Source organism: Astyanax mexicanus, chromosome 20, assembly GCF_023375975.1.
Source record: "Astyanax mexicanus isolate ESR-SI-001 chromosome 20, AstMex3_surface, whole genome shotgun sequence".
Taxonomy (NCBI): domain Eukaryota; kingdom Metazoa; phylum Chordata; class Actinopteri; order Characiformes; family Acestrorhamphidae; genus Astyanax; species Astyanax mexicanus.
This window is the reverse complement of record NC_064427.1, coordinates 12992035-13019271: the sequence shown is the minus strand read 5'-3', so window position 1 is coordinate 13019271 and position 27237 is coordinate 12992035. Positions and strand designations below refer to the sequence as shown.

The 27237-nt window shown below is 40.3% G+C and overlaps 1 protein-coding gene across 1 annotated transcript in view; it reads right to left on the bottom strand.

The window, feature by feature from the left end:
* The window catches only part of ehd1b (EH-domain containing 1b), a 68380-nt gene that overhangs the window by 33077 nt on the left and 8066 nt on the right, over positions 1-27237 (bottom strand). The window lies entirely within an intron of this gene.

Below are 27237 nucleotides of genomic sequence, written 5' to 3'. Positions count from 1 at the left end.
TCTGGAATAATCTCTCCGAATATGTTCGGGACTAAGTCTAGACTGAAAACTTACTTGTTTAGTTTAGCTTTTGGTAATTAATGTTTTTTCCTTTAGATAAGGCTGCAGATTCAGGGGTTCATGGACAGAGGGAATTGTGGTAAACTGAGATGCTGGTGCTGTTGTTCTCCCACTGCACACGGTCACTCAGGTTTGTGGACGGTGGAGTGGGTGGATGCCAGTGTTTCAGGGAGCCTCCATGTCTATGTTACCTTCTGGCTCTCTGCCTTTAGTTAGGCTGTTTTATTCAGTTCTGCCGGAGTCATTTGCCACACTCTGATAATGTTTTATATTCTCAGTTTTGCATAAATCCAGTCAAAACTAATTCCATCTCTCTGCCTTCCTCCGAGTTACTGACTGCCCACCTGTCTGACCCGATAACGATGTTGGACCCTCAGGCTCTCGGGTCTCCTGTCCGGCCAGACTGATGGAAGTTTCTGAAGTCAGCTCTTCTCCACCACCACCACCACAGATCTGCTGCTCATCGTCCATCTTATTCTCCACTACTGATTACATCCAAGCCATTAGTGGCGCTATTACACTCCTGAATACATAAAACCTATATGGATGTATAAAAGACTTTTTAAATTTTAATTTAAAAGCCGTTTGACCAGTGGTAGGATGGTCCCCCCTCAAATGTGAATCTTGGTCCTCCCAAGGTTTCTTCCTCCTCCTGCAGCTCTGAGGGAGTTTTTCCTTGCCTCCGCGCTCACTGGGGGTTCTGTATTCTGTATTTTCTATGCTTAATGTTTTGCCTGATTCTTTGTCCTGTAATCATGTTTCTGTAAAGCTGCTTTGTGCCTGTTGTAAAAAGCGCTATACAAATAAATTTGATTTGATGATTTGATGAAGAAGAATGGTGAGAACAGTCAAGTGTCTCCTTTTTCCTACCGATCCTCCTACTCTCCTCCGTGACCCGGAAACTGATTTTGTGACGCCATCTTGCCGCTGTCCGAATACCGTAGGAGACGAAAGAAGCCACTTAAAATCCACCTGTAGTAGGCCTCCAACGGAGGTTATATCAGTGTATCCTACTCCGGAAGACTTTTAAGGATTTTCCAATGACATCACTGCATCCACGCCCAAAGAGCACGCAAAAATGGGGAAGGCAACGCCCAAATATATGTCATAAACATATTAATTAACTAGGTTCCTTATCTAATTAAACAGCCAGTAAAGCAGTAATATAATTTATAGTTTAGATAAGCTGTATGCTCAGTAAAACTATATTTATGACCCTATGTGTATCATGATATACATATAAAAACATATATTATTTATAATATATATATAATTTTAATTAATTCATTTATTTACTTATTTATTTTAACTTAGGGACTGATGAGGAAACTGAATCCCTCATAAGGCTGAGGTCAGACAGGGCTGCCAGAGTCACTGGTCAGAGATGCGGCCAAAAATGCGACTGGGAGTAAACAGGATTTTATTGGAATATCTGAATTTTTAGCTGTGTGTGATAGTAATGTTCTGAAACGTGCTGAAAGTGAGCATTGTGATTGGCTTAGTTCATTGGTAGTCAACATCCTATCTAAAAGGGATCAGCTGTCCCATTTCCCCAATTACAGCTCCTTCCCTCCATTCCTCCTCCTCCTCTCCTCTCCTCGATTCCTCCACCTTCTTCCGGGGTAGGAGAGGAGGAGTAGGAAAGGAGGAGTAGGAGAGGAGGAGTAGCAAAAGTTTCTGGACACAGCCAAGGACAATCCACAGACCATCTCCAAAGAGCTGCAGCATCATCTTGCTGCAGATGGTGTCACTGTGCATCGGTCAACAATACAGCGCACTTTGCACAAGGAGAAGCTGTATGGGAGAGTGATGCGAAAGAAGGAGTTCTTTTGCATACCTCAGGCGACTCTGTTTGTGGCGTGCTTGCAGAAATGGCTTCTTTCGCATCATTCTCACCATTCTTCTTCTCTGCCTTTCTGATATTTTTCTTGGCCTGCCACTTCTGGGCTTAACAAGAACTGTACCTGTGGTCTTCCATTTCCTTACTATGTTCCTCACAGTGGAAACTGACAGGTTAAATCTCTGAGACAACTTTTTGTATCCTTCCCCTGAACAACTATGTTAAACAACTTTGTTTTTAGATCATTTGAGAGTTGTTTTGATGAGCCCATGATGCCACTCTTCAGAGGAGATTCAAATAGAACAACTTGCAATTGGCCACCTTAAACACCTGGCTATGAAGCTCAAAGCTCAATGAGGTTACCAAACCAATTTTGTGCTTCAGTAAGTCAGTAAAAAGTAGTTAGGAGTATTCAAATCAATAAAATGATAAGGGTGTCCATACTTTTGCACCGGTCAAATTTTGGTTTAATGCATATTGCACATTTTCTGTTTCAATACAATTTCTGTACAATAAACCTCATTTCAATCCTGAAATATTACTGTGTCCATCAGTTATTAGATATATTAAACTGAAATGGCTGTTGCAAACACCCAAATATTTAGAACTAAAATGCTTAAGATTAATAGGGGTGCCCAAACTTTTTCATATGACTGTATTACTGAGCACACCGCCTCCACATAACACCAAACATCTTTAAAATACTGTAGGTTGTTCATACAGCGGTAAAAATTAAAATCAATTAAAACCCTTGATTTCACAAGTTAAAAGAAAATCCGGGTCACTTCACAGTCTGCATCCTGTGCCACCTTGTTCTTACGGCTGATATATATTGCAATCTTAGCCTGACCCAGAATGAAATTAAGCAAAGTGTATTTGAGTCTCTCTCTCCTGATGTACTTAAAACCAAGGATAAAAGTCTGACGAGTAAAAGCCACATTAAAGGACATACAAAATATGCTTTAAAACATCAAACAAGGGACGCAGCCTAAAACAGTGCATAAAAGCATGAAACACCGTTTCCCTTTGGAGCAGAAGGGGCAGTCAGATAAAAGCATTTACAGAGATAATACACTGTAAAACTCTCCACTGTAAGTCAGCAACCCCTTGGTCAACGGCGATTTGTTCAAAGCTCTCCACTCTGGCTGCACATCATCACCCAATTTAAAAACATCACAGCAAGGTGTGCCCACCCTAGTTTCTTGTCCAGTTTCTGGTTCTGTATAGCAGTTTTCCAGGCACTTTGTTAAAGTTCATGCTGGAATCCCCCCTACACTGCAGCAGGGGGCTGCGACAGTCCTGCAGGCTGGGGTGATGATCTCCGGGAAAGGGTCATCCTCTGTGAGGCTGGCCACCCCTGCACTTGCATGCGCTCCTCTGGTGTAAGCGCGGACCTCCAGCGATGCAGGAGCTGAGAAACAACACGTACCGACCTCACCCCCAAACGTGCCGCTAAATCTACTGAGAAAGCAAGGTCAGGTCCAGCAATGTCCACCAGCCGACCCAGTGTGATGACTCCTGAGGAGACCAGAAAGCAGCCAACAAAGCTGTAAAACCTTGCTTCTGTACATTAAAAAAGGTAAAAAAAAAATCCACAATAAAACACAGGCAACCCAGAAATGTGCAGTGATTGGGTGCTCATTAAAAACAAACCTCTGTCCAGCTCCAGACCTCCCACCATGTGTAGAATCCTGTTGGCCACTTCCTTCCATACTAGTTCTTAAGGTCCAGTGAGAAGTCTTTGAACAAACTGGAGACGAAACGAAAATGCAGTTCTGCTGGCCAGGTGAACAAGATCTTGCCAGCCTTCCTCTTTGGGCAAATGTAGAACTCCTTGAGGAATCCAGTGCAGCCGATCCCAGAAAAAGTCCACCAGTAGCGCCTGAAGGTTGGCCAGCAGCCTGGGTGGAGGGTCCACACAAGCCAGTTTGTGCCACAAGGAGGGCGCAGCAAGGTTATTAATAACCAGTACCCAGCCACGACAGGACATTTGGGGGACCAGCCATTTCCACCTACTAAGACACCCTTTCACCTTTTCAAGCACATGAACAGTTATAAAACATCAGACTGAGTACTAACAAGTACTGTAAATTCATCTGCATAAGCCGAGACACGTACAGGAGTAGGACACTGAGGTACACACAGACCACTAATCATTTCCCTTAGCTTACACATCAGAGGTTCAATAGCTAGGGAAAGTTCGCCAGAACTTTTTCACAAATACTCGTGTTCAACCCGGTCAAAAGCCTTTTCCTAGTCCAAAAAAATAAGCCAGTCTTCAAATCCAATAGCCTGGAGTCGTCCAAAACATCCCTAATTAGATATACATTATCAAAGACTGACTGGCCAGGCACACAGTACGTCTGGTCAAGGGGTACAGCCTGCTCTACCACCTCCCCAGTCTTTTGATAGCAACTTACAATCCGTGTACATCAGTGAGACAGGGTGCCAGTTCTTCAGCTCTGTTAGGTCTCCCTTTTTTGGTAACAGAGTCAGGACAGCTCTGCGGCAGCTCATGGGAGCCTGCCCTTCTGCACACTCCTTTGGAGAACCTCCGACAAGTCCTGACCCAACACTGACCAAAAGGCCTTAAAGAACTCCACCGGGAAACCATCAATACCTGGCGCCCGACCGTTCTCCATACCCTGAAGTGCCTCATGCTCATGTTTTATGAGCTGCAATAACTGTTTACTACCAGCTACATGGCTACTTTAAAGCACCGTGAAGCTGCGGGAATGAGTTAGAGAAAAGCCACGTTGTTACCGGTGATAAGAAGCTGATTCTGGACAAAAGTTGAGCGCATAGTAGCACATATTTGTTAATGACATGTACACACAACAGTATATATTTGATCAATTTTTTTTTACATTTTAGGGGAAGCTGAGCTTACCTTACAGTCTTAGAGCAAACACCTCTGATATATATACATATATACTCTACACAATACATCTGTAACATGCCGGTATGTTTTGTGAATACTTATAATAAGTATTTTTAATGTTGATTTAATAAAACTCATGTCATCTCTGTTTCACTTATAAACTGTCGTTTTATTCACACTAGAAGTAAACACACATCATCGTGAGATCCGCCCTTGTACACGTGGGCTGCAGGTGTAGACAGTCCTATTCTCTGTAGGTCTGGATACTTGGCAGTTGAGGCAATGGACAATGGATAATCTAGGGCTGTTGCGATAACCACAGTGCTATTTGAAAAGATAGCAGCAGATTTCACCGAATTACCTCTAACCCAGAAAGGTAATCATTATTTGCTTGTGGTAATGAATTACTTCACTAAATACTTAAACATGTACACTCTTCCAGATCAGAAAGCAACAGCAGTGGCAAAATGTGGAGTCACGTGATCGGCTGAACATGATGGCGGCTTAGATTTTTGCTCTCAGCTCGACGACCACAATTTGTTATTTTTTTTCCCCCGGTCAGACGATGTTTGCCTGCATTAAAAGGTGTTTCGAGGCTTTATAAGTCGACATGGCATCAAAATTCAAGAGCTCCCGTTCAGACGTCGAGTCTTTAACAGAAGCTATGATGGAAAAGTTACACAGCGAACAGCGGGACTACCTGGAGCCTCGTACAGCAGTTGGAAGGAGACACTGCCATTCAAGTCAAGCTGGATACGCTAACGGCTAGCATTAACGCGATAAACACCAAAATGGAGGCAATAGAGGCCAAGGCGGACACTAATTCGAAGACCCTAGATAGTCACCAGCAATCTCTCCAAGAGAGGGAACTCAAGCTAGCGGACTTTGAGGACCGTAACAGGCGGGGCAACATCCGTGTCATCGGCCTAAAGGAAGGCATTGAAGGTGCTAATGCTATCCAGTTTCTCTCACGTTCACTCCCGCAGTGGTTTCCGTCCTTGTCCTCCACCTCGATAGAGATTATGCGGGCGCATCGAACTGTGGGGGGCTTAATGCTCCCCATAAATGGGTCAGTTCTCTCAACTTATTACAACAGAAACGAATTGATATTGCCCTCTTGCAGGAGACACATTTGTTAAAAGTGGACACTGGACATTTGGCCAATAAATGGTACCATACTATTTCTTTCTCGGCTTCAGATAGCAAGACTAAAAGGGTTGCGGTTGTGGTTAAACGTAGTCTGAACCTGAAGTTATTAGATACATTGTCAGACGGAGCAGGAAGAATTACGATATTACGATCTTTAATAAGAAAATTGCCCTTCTTTCGGTCTATGCTCCCAATACATTCGATAAACCCTTCTATGATCTCGTTTCACAATGAGATTCTCTTCACATTTAAGTAAAACCAGAGCAATAAGATTACAAAGTATGGAGATTGAATTTCAGAGATTGGAAATCTCAAGTTGTCTCAGTTTCCCGAAGCAGACTGCATCAATTTGGAACAGCCTATATCTATAGAGGAAATACCGCTATTGATATGCAAAGGGGAAGGGCGCCGGGGCTAGACGGGATTCCACCCGAATTTTATGTGACCTTCTGGGAGCAGATTTGCCCATTTTTATTATAAATGATTGAGCACTCTTTGGACAGTGGACACTTCTCCAGAGATGTTAATAAAGCCTTGATTTCTTTACTTTTAAAAAAGATAAGGACCCTTCTGACTGTGCAAGTTAACATCCACTTAGTTTGTTGAATTCTGACTTGAAAATCTTTGCTAAATTAATTGCCCGTCGTCTCCAACCTTATATGAAATCACTTGTTAATGCAGATCAGACAGGGTTTATTAAATCCAGACTTGCATCAAATAATGTCAGAGGACTTCTTCATATTGTAAATGATGCTGCTGAAATCAAATCTCCTTTGGCTGTCTTATCCCTTGATGCCATGAAAGCCTTCGATAGGCTAGAATGGTCTTTCCTTTGATCTACACTTAAATATATGGGTTTTGGTGATAGATTTATTCGTATGATTAAAGTGTTATATGCTAACCCTTCAGCATCGGTATTAACAGGATTTTTCTTCGCTTTTCCCTGTCTCGAGATCGTCACGACAGGGGTGTCCACTCGGTCTTATGCTTTTTGCCCTTTCCATTGAACCCTTACCTCAAATGATTCGTTAGTCTGAGGGGGTACTTCCTATCTCCATAAGCGATACCAAACACCACGTTGGTTTGTATGCGGATGATATTTTAATTTTCATGGAGGACCCGGTGCACTCTACTCCTCATCTTTTAACTATTTATGATGATTATGGCTCTGTTTCAGGATTCAAAATTAACTGGTCCAAGTCAGCATTGCTCCCTTTAAACGAATTGGCTGCCTCTATGTCTCCTGTGGCCAATGTCCTTGTGGTTCAAAACTTCAAATATTTCGAAATTTTCCCTTCCATTAATCGTATTGCCCAATATAATTACTCTGTTTTACTTAGTAAGGTCTGTGGAGACTTGGATAGATGGGCAAATCTACCGCTGTCATTACAGGCGCGGGTCTCAACGTAAAAAATGAATATCCTCCCCAGAGTTAATTTTGTCAGCTCAATGATTCCCCTTCCTCCTCCCTCTGATTATTGGCAGAAACTGCAGTCGGCTACATCTAAATTCTTTGGAGATAAACGACCGCGCTTCAAAATCTCTACTCTTCAGAGAAGAAGGGAGGAAGGTGGTTTAGCGGTCCCTAACTTTAAGTTATAACATTGCTCATTTGTTCTGAGACCATTGATCACTTGGATGGACTCAGGGACTTGTGTGTCATGGCGACCAATTGAACAAAGTCTTACAAGACCGTGGAAACTGGAGGATGTTCTATTTGCGAATCTCAGCAATAAACAGTGTAAATTATGCCTGGGGCCAATCATCTCCTATCTCCCCAATCTTTAATAATGGATTAGTGATTAGATGTAGGCCCATCACCTCGTCTCCGTGGGCTAGTAAGGGAATCGCTCATTTAGGGAACTTTTTTGGCGATAGAGGTTTTCTACCATTCGAAAATATACAGTCCGGATTTAATCTTCCAAGTCCTCATTTTTTTATTTACAATTTGGTCTGCACTTAAAGCGTGTTGCATATCATTGCAGCAGCCCATACCTTCCCATCCTCTTTACAATATTTTTTTCAATTCAGATACGACCAAGGGTCTAGTGTCCAAAATGTATAGTTTTTTGCTTGAGGCTTCTTACTTGCCGCTGACTACATATACACTCTGGAAACGGGACTGCCCTGATTGGATAGCGAATTTGATTGGTCAGAGGTTTGTTTTTTTACACAAGAGGCCTCCCGGAATCCAGACCATCAGTTAATGCACCTAAAACATGTGCATAGAGTCTATCTCACTCCTCGCTAACTTACTTTCATGAATATTTTAAATAACCCCACCTGTACAATGTGCACCTCTCAATCCTGTGGAACCTTTCTTCATATGTACTGGGAGTGCCCCCCGGTGGCAAGATTTTGGAATAAAGTGGCATCAAGGTTATCGGATCTTCTTTCGTTGGAAATTCTTTCTACCATCCCCAACTTGCTGCTAAAATGACTTATCAGAGCTATCCACATCCAAATCTAAGAAACAGGTTATCCTTGCAGGGCTCACAGCGGCAAAGAGAATGATTGCAATCCGCTGGAAACCCCCACATTCTCTGTCAATTTGTCAAAAGAGTTTGGTCTCTTTCATTTATTGATATATTGTATATGAAACTCTCCACTGCTCGAATTCATGGTGCAAATGCAGCAAATATTAATATCTGGTACGAAGCCATTGACTCCCTGAAAGAAATGTTGTAAACCCCTCCTTCCCTCTTTTTTTGTTTTGTCTTGTCTTGTATTGTTAGTATTTTCTGTGAATGTATGTATTGTCTGGTTGTAACTTTATTGGTAAGATTGGAATTGTGTTATATGTTTGCAGTACTGGTTGCTGCTTTTGTTTAAATATTCATAATAATAATAATAAAAAATTGATCACAAAAAAAAAACAGTGGCAAAATGTGAGGATTACATCAGCTGCCATGGGGTGCCTCACAGTCTGCATACGGACCAGGGTCGTCAGTTTGATTCAGATCTTGTTAAAGAACTGTGCTTACGACACAAAACACACACCTCTTCCTATCACACGATGTCGGACGGAATGGCAGAGCGGACAAACCGGTTCATTAAAGACCAACCAGCCAAGTACTTATATACTAAAGGGGGCGAATGGGATGACCATTTAAAACAAGTGGAATGTGCATACAACACGAGTGTCCACTCCTCAACCAAACACACACCTTTCTTTTTAGCTCATGGGATAGAAGCATGTTTGCCCACTGAGATCCACCAGTATATTCCAGTGCCACACACAGCACTCTGAGTGAGTATGTTATTTCAGTGCTGAGACTTCTCTGTTTGGCTTTTCATTCTGTGGCCGACAATATTTCCGACAACTTTCGGACTGTCTGAACCCAGGACACAATCAGGACTTTGTGTACGACCTCCTTTACATTTCAGGGACACTGAGTTCTATCCTGACTACAACACACTGTATACATATGGGACTGATACACACACTATTTTTTTGTTGCCGTGGACATTCCAAAAAAAGAAATAAATAAATACTGTATACGTTCTTAACTGTTGACTGTCGAAATTAATTTAATTTATAATATTATGTTTATAAAAATGGGTGAATTCATTTTATTAGTGGTTATTTGGTGCTATTAAGCAGCATTTTGGTTCCCTATTACTTGATTGTAGAGTTAGTTTCCATTCTGTTAAAAGGCAAACATAAGTAAGCATAATTACTGGATGCACCCTATCTGTAACTCTCTTTGCGCTGGCAATAAACATGCTGGTTAAGGGAGTGAAGACAGAGTGCAGAGGCCCACTCAGCAAGTCAGGAATAAGGCAACCACCCATCAGAGCCTTCATGGATGACCTCACGGTGACAACAGCAGCCAGGTGGATTCTCCAGGGGTTGGAGAGAATCATGGCATGGGCACGCATGAGTTTTAAACCTGCTAAATCCAGATCCTTGGTGCTAAAGAAGGGGAAGGTCACAGACAAATTCCACTTCAGCGTGGGAGAGCAGCTGATTCCTTCAGTAACTGAAAAGCCAGTGAAGAGCCTGGGGAGAGTTTTCAACAGAAGTCTGAATGACAGAGACTCGATCAAGGCAACCGGAGTCATATTAGTAATCCTGTACCTGGCCTATAGACCTGTTCGCAATTTGGTGTTGGGGGAATTTCTCACTTGAACTGAGTTAGTGGGTCCCTAGACATGAAAAATCCCTGAGGTGCTCGTCCGCCATAGTGCCACAAATTCCGCAATGGTCAAATCAAATATGGCTGCCATCGGCTATGATGAAAATCCAACTTTTTTGTTTCTGAATGTATATACACATAAAATACATCAATTTAGACTAATTATGGTATGAGAAACTCATTTCTGATATTGTTATGACCATATTGGGTGATTTTGACATTAAAAGTTCATGATCAAGGTCGTTTTTCTATTCTGAAGTGTACTGTATGCGTGCATGCATATTAGTGGGATGGGTTTTTTACAGAATGATTTTTCTATTTTTCCATGGCAGAATATGATGCATGAAATTCCAGCAGAACAAAAGCCACATCGGCTATTATCACACTTGCCTGCACACTTACATACTGAGAGCAGACTTGGTAGTAAAGGCTTCAGACATTTTGATGGCAGGAGTGTGCCAAAGTGCTCCTTCCATCCATGGTCCGTTGGCTCTAGTCTTGCTTTGGTGTCCTTGGCTGTAAGCAAGTTGCATGCCATATGAACCAGAGAAGCCCCTCGTTGGATGTGGCCTCTGATCACACTACTTATGAGAGCATCAATTCCAGTACTTCCATGTGTGTAGATTTCTACAAATGTCTTAGCTTTTATCAAATATCTTATCTGTTGTTGTTGTTGTTGTTGATCTGTCCCCAGCCCAGACATGCACCAAGTGCTTCTCAGCCAAAGCTGCATCTTGCTCTGTCAAGGCCTGCATCTTGCTCTGCCTCTCCAAAGTTGGCTCAGTACTGGACTGGGTCAAAAGCCGTGGAAGCATGTTTAGTCTCCACCTTGCTCATACAGTCATCTCCAGTCAGGATATGAGCTTTAATCACTGTCTTTGACAGTTATGCTCCGAAACGAGAGACTGCTTGATGGAGTGGAAGCATTTGCAGCCTCTCACCATTGCCATACTGCCACCAGATCTCCTTCATCCCAAGTTCTGGGAAGTATGGGCTGTAGCGGAGAAGCAATGCAAAGGTGTCTGTGTCATTGGAGACTATGATAACTCTTTTGCACTGCTTCACAAGAATAGCCCACTCAACATGCACCAGCAACCTGGCATCAGCTTCTTCAATCCAGTTCAATAGGTCTGGGATCTCGTCCCCACCAGCTGCCTTTGCTGGTAACACCTCATAATCAAAGACAACAGAGCTCACAAAAACAGTAGCATTGCCACTGGCTCGACTGCAAACCATATCACGATCGGGACATGAGACTCTCTAAGCAGTCTCTCTCGACTTGGAGCATCACTGTCAAAGACAGTGAATAAAGCTCATATCCTGACTGGAGATGACTGTATGAGCAAGGTGGAGACTAAACATGCTCCTACAGCTTTTGACCCAGTCCAGTACTGAGCCAACTTTGGAGAGGCAGAGCAAGATGCAGGCCTTGACAGAGCAAGATGCAGCTTTGGCTGAGAAACACTTGGTGCATGTCTGGGCTGGGACAGATCAACAACAACAGATAAGATATTTGATGAAAGCTAAGACATTTGTAGAAATCTACACACATGGAAGTGCTGGAATTGATGCTCTCCCTCTCACAAGTAGTGTGATCAGAGAAAACATCCAACAAGGGGCTTCTCTGGTTCATACGGCATGCAACATGCTTACAGTAGCCAAGGACACCAAAGCAAGACTAGAGCCAACGGACCATGGATGGAAGGAGCACTTTGGCACACTCCTGCCATCAAAATGTCTGAAGCCTTTACCACCAAGTCTGCTCTCAGTATGTAAGTGTGCAGGCAAGTGTGATAATCGCCGATGTGGCTGTTGTTCTGCTGGAGTTTCATGCATCATATTCTGCCATGGAAAAATAGAAAAATCATTCTGTAAAAACCCCATCCCACTAACATGCCCGCACACATACAGTACACTTTGAGAGAAATCACTCTACATGGTGCACTTTTAGTTCATTTGGTTTGATGTAATTTGTATCACTTTTATTGCTACATTGTTTTATTTGCACCCAATTGTTTTATTTTATATCATTGTACTAACACTCTGTTAAAATATAAGTTCAAAGGGGATGTTTAAAATTGTCATATTTCTTCTCTTCATGACTTGTTATAATTCAAACAAATCATGGTGGAAATAAAAACAATACAAATATTTGTGTTAATGAAAAGAATATGTTAACATTTCAATGACAAGATGATCCTTAGTGTTAAATATATATATAGCAATGGATATTAAATGTCAGATTTATTAGACTTATTGTATCTGGTTTTGATTCCTTATAATGGCCAAGTTGTGGGTAAGGCCTTCAGAATAGAAAAACGACCTTGATCATGACCTTTTAATGTCAAAATCACCAAATATGGTCATAACAATATCAGAAATGAAATTCTCATACCATATTTAGTCTAAATTGAGGTATTATATGTGTATATACATTCAGAAACAAAAAAGATGGATTTTCATCATAGCCGATGGCAGCCATATTTGATTTGACCATTGCGGAATTCGTGGCACTAGGGCGGACGAGCACCTCAGGGATTTTTCATGTCTAGGGACCCACTAACTCAGTTCAAGTGAGAAATTCCCCCAACACCAAATTGCGAACAGGTCTATAGGCCAGGTACTGGATTATAGAGGGCTGGCTGAAAACAGTGGACAAAATCAGGGCTCCCCGGTAGATTCAAGGCCTGGATGTAGCAGCATGGAATCAAGGTGCAAGCTTCAGTCGAGGAAGAGCAAATTACCAGAGCAGTGGCCATGAGGCAGCAAGGTGCTTGGATGAAGTGGGAGCAAGCAATGCAGAGACGTGTCACCTGGAAAGACATATGGCAGTGGAACCCCCAGAGAATCAAGTTCTTAATCAAATCAAATCAAATCAAATTTATTTTTATAGAGCTTTTTACAACTGGTGTTGGCACAAAGCAGCTTTACAGAAACATGATTACAGGACAAAGAGTCAGGCAAAACATTAAACATAGAAAATACATAATACAGAACCCCCAGTGAGCGCGGAGGCAAGGAAAAACTCCCTCAGAGCTGCAGGAGGAGGAAGAAACCTTGGGAGGACCAAGACTCACATTAAAGGGGGGACCATCCTACCACTGGTCAAATGGCTTTTAAATAAATAAAAAAAAAAGTATTTTATACATCCACATAGGTTTTATATATTCAGGTTTATAGCAGTTCCACTAATGGCTTATAGAGTAAGATGGATGATGAGCAGCTGATCTGTGGTGGTGGATGGAGAAGAGCTGACTTCAGAAACTTCCAGTCTGGCCAGACAGAGGACATGAGAGCCTGAGGGTCCAACATCCCTCGGTATCGGGTCAGACAGGTGGGCAGTCAGTAACTCGGAGGAAGGCAGAGATATGGAATTAGTTTTGACTGGATTTATGTAAAACAGAGAATATAAAACATTATCAGAGCGTGGCTAATGACTCCGGCAGATCTAAATAAAACAGCCTAACTAAAGGCAGAGAGCCAGAAGGTAACATAGACATGGAGGCTCCCTGAAACACTGGCATCCACCCACTGCACCGTCCACAAACCTGAGTGACCGTGTGCAGTGGAAGAAAAGCAGCACCAGCATCTCAGTTTACCACAATTCCCTCTGTCCATGAACCCCTGAATCTGCAGCCTTATCTAAAGGAAAAAACATTAATTACCAAAAGCTAAACTAAACAAGTAAGTTTTCAGTCTAGAGTCCCGAACATATTCGGGGAGATTATTCCAGAGTTGAGGCGCTTTATAAGAGAAAGCTCTTCCTCCTGCAGAGCTCCTCTGAATTTTAGGAACTACTAATAAACCAGCACCCTGAGATCTAAGTAATCGTGGTGGTTCATAATAGGAGATGAGGTCTCATAAATACTCAGGAGCGAGCCTGTGTAGGGCTTTATACGTTAACAGGAGAATTTTATAGTCTATGCGGAATTTGACTGGAAGCCAATGCAGTGCTGATAGGACTGGACTAATATGGTCAAATTTTCTAGTTTTAGTAAGGACCCTGGCTGCAGCATTTTGAACTAGCTGAAGTTTATTTAAGTTACTGCCGGAACATCCAGACAGTAGCGCAGGTAATAAAGGCATGGACTAATTTTTCTGCGTCATGCAGTGATGGGGCATTTCTTAGCTTGGCAATATTACGGAGGTGTAGAAAAGCTGTTCTATTAACATTAGATATGTGTTTATCGAATGCTAGGTCTGAATCTATAATAACTCCAAGGTTTTTAGCTGCTGAACCAGGGGTGGCTGAGAAGTCAGCCAGATTTAGCATTAAGTCTGATAATTTATTTCTAGCAGCTTTGGGGCCTAATAGGAGAACTTCTGTTTTATCACTATTTAATAGGAGGAAGTTGTGCGACATCCATGATTTTACATCTTCTACACAATCCTCGATTTTCTTTAATCTCACTCTGTCATCAGGTTTGGCTGATATGAAGAGCTGAGTGTCATCCGCATAACAATGAAAATTCACATCATGTTTTCTAATAACTTTGCCCAGTGGGAGCATATATAATGTAAATAATAACGGTCCTAATATAGAGCCTTGTGGAATTCCATATCTTACCTTGGTATAACTGGAAGACATATCATTTAACCTCACAAACTGATAGCGATCGGTTAAGTGCGATTTAAACCATGCTAAGGCAGTTCCAGTTACACCGACCTGTGTTCCAAAATAGGGACACTGGAACACATTTTAAGCAGCTGCTTGACAGCATTAAGTGAGGGCCGCTATTGATGGAGACACGATCAAGTCTTTAAATCCATTGCTGAAGTAATCAGCAAGGGGATCAAGGACAGTTGATGCATCTGAGCCAAAGCCAAAGCCATTCAGTTTCTCAAAGAATGACGGAAGCTAGAAGAACATCAAAAAGACGCTCTAAAAGGTTTGCTATCCACGGCTCAAGACTGGGTAATGTCAGTTGACTGGGAAAGGCAGCTGAAAATGCCACTACACATCACCCAGTCCAAACTGAGACCAGATATCATCTTGGTCTCAGAAGCCACAAAGCACTTGATCCTGTTGGAACTGAGGGTACCTTGGGAGGATGGAGGAGGCACAGGAGAGAATTGCCAACTTGGACACAGGCCGGGGTCTGATCAGCCTTGGCCGGGTCGCCTGGATGAGGGTGTATGTTGTGAGACCCGAAACGCTCAGTGACTCCAGGATACGACACTGATGATGTATTTAAGTCGGTGCCTCGGAAGATGTTTTGATGACTATGTATGTATACGTACATAAACATGTTAAAAATAGGATCATTAATATCTTAGGATCGTTACAGGAGGATCGGTAAGAAAAAGGAGACACTTTTGGGGTTTCTGATGTTCTGAAGCATCACCACTGAACTAAACACTGCTTTAAAGATCAGTGTTTAGTTCAGTGGTGATGCTTCAGAACATGAGACGTGCTGCTGTTTCGCTGAAAAGTCAGGTTTTGCCATCTATAAAAACTGTGTTTTAATAGAGAGCAGTGTCTGAATGAGCTTCGTATCTCTCCTCTGTGCTCGCCACACTTTATTTAGAATGCAGGCGATTGGTCTTTGAGTTTCCTGCACTACAAAACCTCAGTCAACGGCTAGTAAAGTTCAAAATAAACCCTGTTGAAACAAACTAGTTCTCAATAGTGGACCAGGTCCGCCTATTTCAGACCCCCGCTCTACAAAATACCTTACTCTGCTGCGCATCTGACTTGCTCAATCCAAACCATCTGGAAATTAGCTGTAATGTTAGGTTTCTCTCTGCTGCTGACTGCGGTGGGGGAGGGCTAGTGTGTTTAGTGAGGGTAGGGGGCGGGGCTAGGTGAGCCTGCACAGAGAGACAGCTGTGGTGTGATAGCGCTGGTAAAGCTTTATATTCGGTCTGTTAAGCTACTGCTTTGAGATTAGTACAACTTTAGTGTTAAATTAGCTTAAATTGTTGTATTTGTTCATTGTTTTTTTTTTTTTGGTTTTGTCACCCAGACACAGTTTACTTACTTTTGGATATTTGTGTGTTTTTTTTTAATATTCCTTTATTTTTGTACCTGTGTGTTCACTATTTCGTTTTGATCTTTTAGAATTCGTTAGATTATATTTCTTTTCTATTTTGAGCTTAGTTTAGTTGGTTATTTTCCTATTTCATATCTATTTTTCTGTTTTTATTAAATGTTGTTATTAGCTTATTAGCTTATTCGCTTCTAGCTTGTTGCTGCCTTCTTTGTTATTTAGCATACAGAGCGTCTCACTGGTCTTTTCAATGACTTGATTTAATAGCTGTATCTAACTATTTTAAGCCAGACAGACAGTGTGATTTTTTTTTAATCGGGTGCAGAGAGCTCATCCGCATGTTTGAATGGTTTGTCCTGTAGGAAAACGCACGCGGATTATATGCTGACACTGTCTGACTGGCAAGCTGGGAGACTGCACGTCATGCAGCCCGTAGGCAGCAGAAGAAGCGCCAAATCCCTGCGAGCCGCACACCCACTAATCCACATGCAGAGTTTTAAACGCGCGGATCAACTGTAACTTTTAGATCAGCACAAAAATCACAGTGCGATTTGTTACATTGAACACAGTTCTACGTCACTTCACAGACCATTTTCTTCAGCCGAACCCGTCAGCGCGCCAGGAAAGCGGTGAGAATTCTTGCCGGCCCAAATTCGGGCATCGGGTCAGTCGGGCTCGCGTTCAGGCTCACATTCAGGCTCGGGTTCTAAACTCTAGTATGCAGAACTATAATATTATTGTTATTCATTTTCTATTTTTTCCTTTGACTTTTATTTCTTTGTCCGGAGGAAAGTGATGGGAAATCTTGGGTCGGGTCCAGGCTCTAGGAAATAGTCTTTGAGGTAGTCATCTGTTTTTTAATACTATTTTTATTTTATATAAAGCAATGGCATGCTAATCACCATATAGCTAAGTAACCAAGTATTATTGTTAACAAAAACGAAAGAAATAACGAAAACTGAAAGCAAAAGTTCTCCTTAACTGAAACAAAAACTGTAATTAAAAGAAAAAACTAAAATGAACTGAAATTACAGATTGAATACCCTCATTTTCGTGTTTAATTCATGTATAAGCGCTGTTTTGGCACATCACTTGGTTAATATACCGTCACCATTTTTAAATACCATGGTATACCAAAACACCGTTATACCGCCCAACCCGAGCGCAAAAACAGGCTGTGTTTGACAGGCAGCGTGAGCAGCTATGTCGCAGCATGCTATTATTTCTGTAACATTATAGACTAACCTTCCTGGAACCTTGTTAAATGTTGTTAAATGTTCTTATAACATTTTCTACAGCTGGGTAAACATTGGTATCCAATTACATTCCTGATGGTAAAGTTTAAGTTTGTTTGCTGCAAATTTCTGCTGAGTACGACAGTATAGAGAATGACCTTTTTTGTCTATTTACAGTAACATCCAGTGTCATTTCTGCTCAACATTTTAAACAATATTTGGCAATAAATATGGAGACTAAACACCTTCAATTAGATATAGTGTGCACTGGAGAAAGAAGAGAGCTCTGCAGCTGTTGTGTCCTGTTAAATCCCCTATTAATATCCTAGCCATCAGGGCCGTAAGAGCGGGTTTAACGTTAAGGGGACACATTTGCTTCTATAAATCAAAGCCCATCCTATTCCCTAAAATATTATTTATAAGCTCCTTTCACTGTAGCTAAGGAATTAAATCTTTGTATGTATAGCCTTAGCCTTGATTTCAGATGTCTTTGATGTCCAAGCCGGGCTTAAATGTTTTTCTGGATGTTTGTTTTGCCCAAACATATGAAGAAGACAGGAGATTGTTGTCACATGTACTGTACAGCCAGAACTTGCCAGAAATTCTTGCAGCTCCTTCAGTGTTGCTGTCGGCCTCTTGGCAGCCTCCCTGATCAGTTTTCTTCTAGTCTTATCATCAATTTTGGACGGACATCCTGTTTTTGGTAATAATATACTAGCATAATACTGTTACACCCCTTTAACAGTGAAACTAACTTTTTATTATTAAGAGCAGACATTGGGCTTCCAATATAAAGTAACTAAAACGAATAAAGTACAACCATCCTGGGAATATTAAACACCTTTATGAAAAAATAAAGTAGCAAAATATAGATTAAATTAACATTTACATCAATTCAACTTTTTTTTTTTTATCTCTGGGCACAACACAAAGGACATAGTACAAAGGCACTTGCAGATTCCTTTTTCTGATCATATATGTATGTGCTATAAAACACACATTAGCTCTAAAACACCCCAAGTGTCCATATGATCAAAGACAAAAATGGCTCAGTAGGCCAGAGCCCTTGCTATAAACGTATTTATTAATGTAACTGTCAGATAAATTCTGAGCAAGGAACACCATGTTTACAGTGTGGGACTTAAGGCAGTATCTCTCTGGTGTAACAATACTCATATTCAATATTCAGCTGGATGAATTGGGCTGGATGGTTGTGCTTTAAATTAGATCTCAGGTTAGTAGTATTGCCAGCATTCGTTTCCACTGTTGTGAAACAAAGTTGAAATACCGGCTCATTCGCGTTGATGGTTCTCCTCGCTCATTTGGCTTAAAGCCAAAATACTCTCACACTGGAGCCGTGAAATGCGGCTTTAAAGGACCACTATGTAACAATTTTTCAGTATTAAATGATAAAATGATCAGGATGTATCATCAGATATTAAGGAAACATGTTGAGTGAAAGTAACTCTTGTCAGCAGGGCTTCACCCTGTATGTTCTTATTTTAAGTGTTCACTCTGTCCCGGATTTTGTGTTTGTTTTGTCCTCTGTCTCCGCCTGCTGCTCCTTCCCCAACGCTAACTCCACCCCCCGAGGTTGCCAGGACGTACAGCGAGCGCAGCACAGCAAAGGAGCTAGCAGAGCTAGTTCAGTAAAAGCCTTAACATGTCTTAAGAAAGCTCAGTGACCAAAGAAGGAATATAACAAGAGTGAATATTGGCAGTTTGAAAGTTGACTTAGAGCTTAAAAAGATACAAGACCGTCCCAAAGCTGCTACTTTGCTCCTGAACAGGCAAGCTAACTGGCTATAGCTAATTTAGTCAGGTAACGTTTAATTTATCCCCACCACTAGATGTGCTTACTAGGGACTGGTGTTTAAATTAATTTAAAAATTGAGTGTTAGCATTCATATTAGTGACCTGTGTGCAGCTGCTATAAAAAGGAATAGAGTACCTGAGAGAGATAGTTAGGTTGGCAAGGTGTAATGTTAGCTGTATCTCAGGCGCGGAGCTCGCGCTGCCCGGCACATTGCGGATGGCCATTACCAACGTCAGCAAAAATCGCGATAAAAAAAAAAATGACAGTACAATAAGTTGATAACATAGTTAGCGCGACAGGCCTGGTTATAGGTCACATTAAAGGTGGAAAAAGTTGAGAAATTATGTGTCTTGCTGTCTTTTTTTTTACATCACAAAAACCTGGCATTTGAACAGGGGTGTGTAGACTTTTTATATCTACTGTCTCTATCTACACCATTCTATTCATACATTCATCTATTTATAACTTCCCACCCATCAATTAATTTACAACATTTTATCCACCCACTTTATATCAAGCAATAATCTGTCTGTCTGTCTGTCTATCTATCGTTGCAAAAAAAAAGTATGTGAACTCTTTCGGATTACTTGGGATGTCTGCATAAATTGGTCATTAAATGTGTTCTGATCTTTATCTAAGTCACAACAATAGACAAACACAGTTTGCCTAAACTAATACCACACTGTATTGAACACAACACACAACATTCACTGTGCATGGTGGTAAAAGTATGTGAAGCTTTAGATTTAATAACACCGCACAACAAATGTTTTGCTTCTTGAACACTGTTAGGTGTTTCTTATAGATTTTTGGGTGCTGATCACGAATATCACATCAAAATTTACGTATCACTTACCGTTTAAGAGAAATCTTCAGTTTTATCATAATTTTTGCTTAAATTTATTGTCGAAAGAGCTGGCCACTCTGCAAAAAGTTGAAAAATGAAAAATGTTGCACACGAACCGCTTGTTGAGCCGGCAAAGATATTTTTGCCTCCTCTACACATAAAACTTGGACACATGAAGAATTTTGTGAAAGCACTGAACAAGGAGGGCAAAGGTTTTCCCTATTTAAGACAGATGTTTCCAAGAATAAGTGACGCGAAGATCAAAGAAGGCATTTTTGTTGGTCCCTAGATCAGACATGTTATGAGTGACAAGTGGTTTGAAGAGCTGTTAGTTGGCCAGGAAAAAAATTGCCTGGTAAGCCTTCAAATACGTTGTTGACAATTTTCTGGGCAATTACAGAGCGCCAAACTACGTTGAAGTCATAGACAAACTTCTCTGTGCATACCAGAAAATGAAGTGCAACATGTCACTCAAGATTCATTTCCTTCACTCATACTTGGACTTCTTCCCCGTGAATCTCGGTGCTGTCAGTGACGAACACGGTGAGCGGTTTCACCAGGACATTGCAACAATGGAGAAACAATACCAGGGCAACTGGAATCCGTCAATGCTTGCTGACTACTGTTGGACACAGTTGAATACTGTAAGTTGAATACAAAAGAAAATCAGGAGCAATACATTTTTAATTCTGTTGAACTTAACGGCTCATGCGGAACATAAACGTGATTAAACAGGTAAACATATAAATGTCTATTTCTTAGAGTTCCTACGTGATGCAGTAAAACAAAAACTATATTTGTGCATACACTATAGGTACCCGTCACAATCAACTAAAACTTTGTTGTGTTGTGCAGTGTAACTGGTTGACCCTCCTTTGGCAGCAAAAACCTCAACCAAACGTTTCCTGTAGTTGCAGAACAGACGTGCACAACAGTCAGGAGGAATTTTGGATAATTCCTCTTCACTAAACTGTTTCAGTTCAGCAATATTCTTGGTATATCTGGTGTGAATTGCTTTTGAGGTCATGCCACAGCATCTCAATTGGGTTGAGTACAGGACACTCCAGAAGGCATACTTTTGTCTGTGGAAGTAATTTGGTTGTTTACTTACTACTATGTTTTGGGCCGTTGTCCTGTTGCATCATCCATCCTCTGTTGAGCTTCAGTTGGCGAACAGATGGTCTTTCCTGCAAAATGTCTTTGAAAACTTCGGAATTCATTTTTCTGTTAATGGCGGTGTTGCAAGAATGGTCAGCGGTGGAGTGGACAGAGAGATAAGATGAAACTTTTTTGCAAAAATAGAGCTCTTTATTTTTTTTTGTCTTTTCTAAAACCCCCTTTTTTTAAATGTGCAAATAAGTACAGTAATATGCGAACATAATCTAAACAAAACAAAAACAACAAAATGCAAAAATAAACAGGCTACAAGTTTGCCAGGCTAAATCAAAATGAATGACCCTGAACAATACTTCTATACTGCCAAACACACGGCACCTTCCACCAAGACAATTACACCTCAACCAACCAGCTCTGGAGCCTCTACTGGGCTTATATACCCGAAGCCCCTCCCTTCAGATGAGCCCATCACAAAAGTAAATCAATCGTCTAAATAACAAAATTAAATGAAAAAAAAAACAACTGGAAAGAATGTAATATAAACATAACAGACATAAAATACATAAACACCCGAAATAACCTCCAGTAAACAAAAATCACTGCTACTCATTACCAAATTCATTTTCCCCAAACCCAGTAAAACACCCCCGCTAAAATGATATGTGCCGCCCAGAGCGCGCACCCCCCCCCCAATAATTACCCTCTTGAACTATGGCTGCGTCCAGAAACTTTTGCTACTCCTCCTTTCCTACTCCTCCTTTCCTACTCCTCCTCTCCTACCCCGGAAGAAGGTGGAGGAATCGAGGAGAGGAGAGGAGGAGGAGGAATGGAGGGAAGGAGCTGTAATTGGGGAAATGGGACAGCTGATCCCTTTTAGATAGGATGCTGACTACCGTTGAACTGAGCCAATCACAACGCTCACTTTCAGCACGTTTCAGAACATTACTATCACACACAGCTAAAAATTCAGATATTCCAATAAAATCCCAGCCGCATTTTAGGCCGCATCTCTGACCAGTGACTCTGGCAGCCCTGTCTGACCTCAGCCTTATGAGGGATTCAGTGTTCTCATCAGTCCCTAAGTTAAAATAAATAAGTAAATAAATGAATTAATTAAAATTATATATATATTATATATATTATATGTTTTTATATGTATAACATGATACACATAGGGTCATAAATATAGTTTTACTGAGCATACAGTTTATCTAAACTATAAATTATATTACTGCTTTACTGGCTGTTTCATTAGATAAGGAACCTAGTTAATTAATACGTTTATGATGTATATTTGGGTGTTGCCTTCCCCATTTTCGCGTGCTTTGTGGGCGTGGATGCAGTGATGTCATTGGAAAATCCTTAAAAGTCTTCCGGAGTAGGATACACTGATATAACCTCCGTTGGAAGACTACTACAGGTGGATTTTAAGTGGTTTCTTTCGTCTCCTACGGTATTCGGACAGGCGGCAAGATGGCGTCACGAAATCAGTTTCCAGGTCACGGAGGAGAGGAGGAGGATTGGTAGGAAAAAGGAGACACTTTTGGGGTTTCTGGACGCAGCCAGTGCCTCCGTTTCGTCGGAGGAAGTGAGAGAGTGAGGCTGGCGAGTCTACAGAAAACAATTGTGTTTGTAAGTTTGCTACAATATTAAGCTACAAAAACGGACCCGTATGTAAGCGTGCTTTGTTCCTGTTACTGGTAAAATGTTTTAAACAGATGAATGAATTTTTAGAGATATGGGTGTGTTGAAATAAGAGTGGTGAAATAAACAAACAAATGCTTCCAAAATGCTGGTTGGCCACCCCTACACTCGGTAACAAATGCTAGTAAAGGGTTGCGGTAAACAGTGAAATGTGGAATATTAAAACCGGGTAAACCAAGACAGAAAACTGAATGGGAACAAAACGCTTCTCACTGCAGTAGGTCAGCTGCTGTTTAAATATGCCGGCAGAAAGCTGCCTATGCGCCTATGCGCTTGCATGAGTCACTGGGTGTGTGCCTGATTGGCGTCAGCATCACGGCTCACTCCGTGACAGGCGGCAATCGGTCCAGGCCCTCAGGCAGCAAAGCAGCCCTAAACCATGATGCCCCCTCCACCATGTTTCACAGTTAGGATGAGGTTTTGATGTGTTCTGTGCCTTTTTTCTCCACATATAGCCTTGTGTGTTTCTTCCAAACAACTTAATCTGTACACAAAACATCCAGGTGCTCTATTGCAAACTTCAAACATGCAGCAATGTTTTTTTTTTGACTACAGTGGCTTCCTCCATGGTGTCCTCCCAGGCATTCCATTACGGTTTAATGTTATTGTAGATTTGTCAACAAAAATGTGAGCATGTGCCAGAGATTTCATCTGACACTCTAGGATTTTTCCTCACCTCACTGATCATTCTTCGCTGTGCTCTTGCAGTCATCTTGACAGGAAACCACGCATAGGAAGAATAGCAACAGTGCTGAACTTTCTACATTTGTCGTCTGTCTTACCGTGGACGCATGAACATCAAGGCTTTAAGAGATACTTTTGTAACCCTTTCCAGCCTCATGCAAGTCAACAATTCTTAAACGTAGGTCTTCTGAGAGCTCTTTTGTGAGGCATGATTCACATCAAGCAATGCTTCTTAAGAACTGCAAATTCAAAACTGGTGTGTGTTTTTATAGGGCAAGGCGGCATTAAGCAACACATACAATCTCATCACATCCTGGCTCTTATTAGCTCATAGAAAAGTCATTAGCCTAGTTCACATACTTTTCCCCCCATTACTGTGAATGTTAACATGTGTTTAATAAAACCATGCAAACATATAATTTGTGTGTGGTATTACTATTGTTGTGACTTAGATGAAGGTCAGAACACATTTAATTCAATTTATGCAGAAATCTATCTATCACATTGTAAACAGCCCTTAATCTATAACTCTCCAACCATCCATCAATCCATCCATCCATCCATCCATCCTTTAATTAATCTACCCAGCTTTAGTTCATCCATCCTAAACATTTTATACCCCATATTTTATTCACCCTTTATAAATTATGTCCTTGTGCATCAAGATGTTCTTTTTATCGCATGCCATTTCTGGATTGGGAAAATTGGACTATAAAAGAGCTAATTTCCCAGAGACCAGGGACTGTAATTAACTATGTAATTTCAATAATTGACCAAAGTGAAGATAATATAATTTAAATCATAAAAATGTTATCCATAAATTTTGTTTGTAAATTGTAAAAGGTAATTTTGTCTTTCTTTACACTGCACACTTTTCAAATTTAAAGGTTAAACAAATACACTGCTAAAGAATGTTAAATTAAATTTTGCCATTTTTTTATCATTTATCATTATTAAAGGTCCGGATGTTGGATGATCCCCACCCCACCTCATTTCCCACTCATCCCAAAAGTATTGGATGGAGCACCTCATTCCAGAGAGCACAGTTTCACTGCTCCACAACTAGTGCCAAGATGTTCATGTTTACCTGCTTCAGAGAGTCCTGTTATTCTGGTAAAACTTCATCTCTAGGAAACTGGGACCAGGCACTAGCAAAGCTGTTTGGGTGCATTTTCTGTTTTAGCAATTTTTGCATTCTAAAATAAATTGATGAGTTTCATAATAAGAAGGTACTTCCACAAACCTCCTTAGACTAAATGGCCCAACAACTTTGCTCTTACCTGCAAAGAAACCAGATCTATGAAAATTTTCAATCTGGATCTAAGCCTCATCATAGCACTGAGACAGCTTTAGTTAGAATAATAAACGATCTACTTATAGCCGCCGACCAAGGCTGTGTTTCCCTACTGGTACTTCTGGATCTGAGCGCAGCCTTTGATACAATAGATCATACTATCCTTTTAGAAAGACTAGAGAACATGGTTGGTGTAACTGGAACTGCTTTATCATGGTTTAAATCATACTTAACCGATCGTTATCAGTTTGTGAGGATAAATGATATGTCTTCCAGTTATACTAAGGTAAGATATGGAATTCCACAAGGCTCTATATTAGGACCGTTATTATTCACATTATATATGTATGGAGTTAAATCAGTGTCACCAGAACCTGAAACAAAAAAACATGATTCTTGAAAATAAAGAGTGTGTAATCTGGTGTTCTTGAAAAATTTACCTTCAAATATTTAGATATTTAAAATTCAGGCATTGAAATTTCAGATAAGGACTGTTTTAAAAAATTCAGGTACAAAATTTTTAAGTAAAAAAAAAATCATGTAGCAAAAAAATAATTCAGGGATTAAAAATTCAGGTTGTAAAAATTCAGGTTATAAAAATTCAGGTCGAAAAAATTCAGGTTATAAAAATTCAGGTTGTAAAAATTCAGGTAAAAAAAATTCAGGTCGAAAAATTTCAGGGAAACATCCGGGGTACACAGAATGACCAATCAAGCGCAGAGCTAATCGAGCTCACAGCGGCCAATCACAACACAGCTCTGAAGCCTGTGGGAGCTGCGTCTTTTTTCACCTGTGGAGAAGCTCCGTGGCAGCTGCTGGGAGAACACAGCTCCTACAGTCGTAAGTAAACTATAACTTGTTTACTCGTCCTCACGTTCGTAAAAACTCTTAAAACTAGTGTTTATTGTTGAAATGGTTGTGTGTTCATGATTGGAAGTGGCTCAGAGCGCGAAATTACGTTAGGTTAGGAGAGGGTCAAGTTAGCTAAGTTTAGCTTAGTTAAACCTAATTTAGCTTACTTTAGGCTAGTTTAGCTTACTTTAGCTTAGTTAAGCCTAGTTTAGCTTACTTTAGCCTAGTTTAGCTTACTTTAGCTTAGTTAAGCCTAGTTTATCTTAGTTTGGGTTAGTTTAGGTGAAGTGATGTGAGGCAAGGTGAGGTTACGTTATTTGAGTCTAGTTTAGCCCAGTTTAGGTGAGGTGTCTTATGTGTTGTTAGGTAGCTGGCATTGAGACTGGGTGACTGGATGAAAATAAACAGTGAGTAAATTAGCTATTTAATAGATATGTAGAGCGTCCTCTTATCTCTGTGGTTTATTATTTTAGTTAGTTAGATATCTTGTGTATGTAACTATTGAGGTTCGTACACCATGCTATTGCCAGATTCCCCATTTAACAGACTGGCGTTGGCTAGCTGTTATATTTATATATGTGTATATAAGTATCTAATTACCTTTCCTGGACTTTCTGGCTGTCAATTCACGTCAGTGCAGTTTAATCAGTTTAGATGTATTTGGCATCCAAATACATGTTGATTACCAATATCTAATGTAACATTATCATTAATGTTGAATTATTTATTTTTTGCTTTATTTTGTCTAACATACATTCTGTTGTGTCTTGTTTTTTAGGTTGTGACCGTGCGAAGTACTGCATATTACCAAAACTAGGGGAAATGTGCTGTTAAAAAATGTGTTAACTGGTTTGTATGTGTTTATTAGCGTATATATATATATATATATATATATATATATATATATATATATATATATATATATATATATATATATTTATATATGTATGTGTGTGTGTTTATATATATATATATATATATATATATGTATGTGTGTGTTTATATATATATATATATATGTATATATATATATACATATATATGTGTGTGCGTGTGTGTGTGTGTGTATGTAAGCCACTCTATGCTCTATCCTCTTTCTACACAGTATTATATGTATATTTGTTTGAGATACCACATGTAGAATGTTTTAATATTGGAGAATGATTTATTTTATGATTTTATTTTTCCACCAGCTAATGTTCTGTATGTTTTGTAAACTCCTACACTTCATAGAATAAACATGTTTTCTAAAAAGACTTGTACTTAAGTCTAGTTATTTTAGTTATCTAGACTAGTTATCTTAGGTCAAGAAAACAAGAGTTTTACCCCTGAATGTCACAGCTGTAGGGGATAATTATCAAGATCTACTGCATGGCAATAGGTTTTTATTTCATTAACAAGTAAAAAAGCTTATTTTAGAGTATGTCAAAATCCTTGAGTAGACAAAGACTAATTGTTTGCTAAATGTATTACATTACTAAAGCAAATTATTCACAATACAAAAAGTAAACATTTATTGACCTAAATATACTCATTCTTTTCAGGACAGTTTCCATCTGTTTTTATGTGCTGTGATTTATAATGACAAAGATTGAAATAATATTGTGTTCTAAACATAGAACTTTGCAGT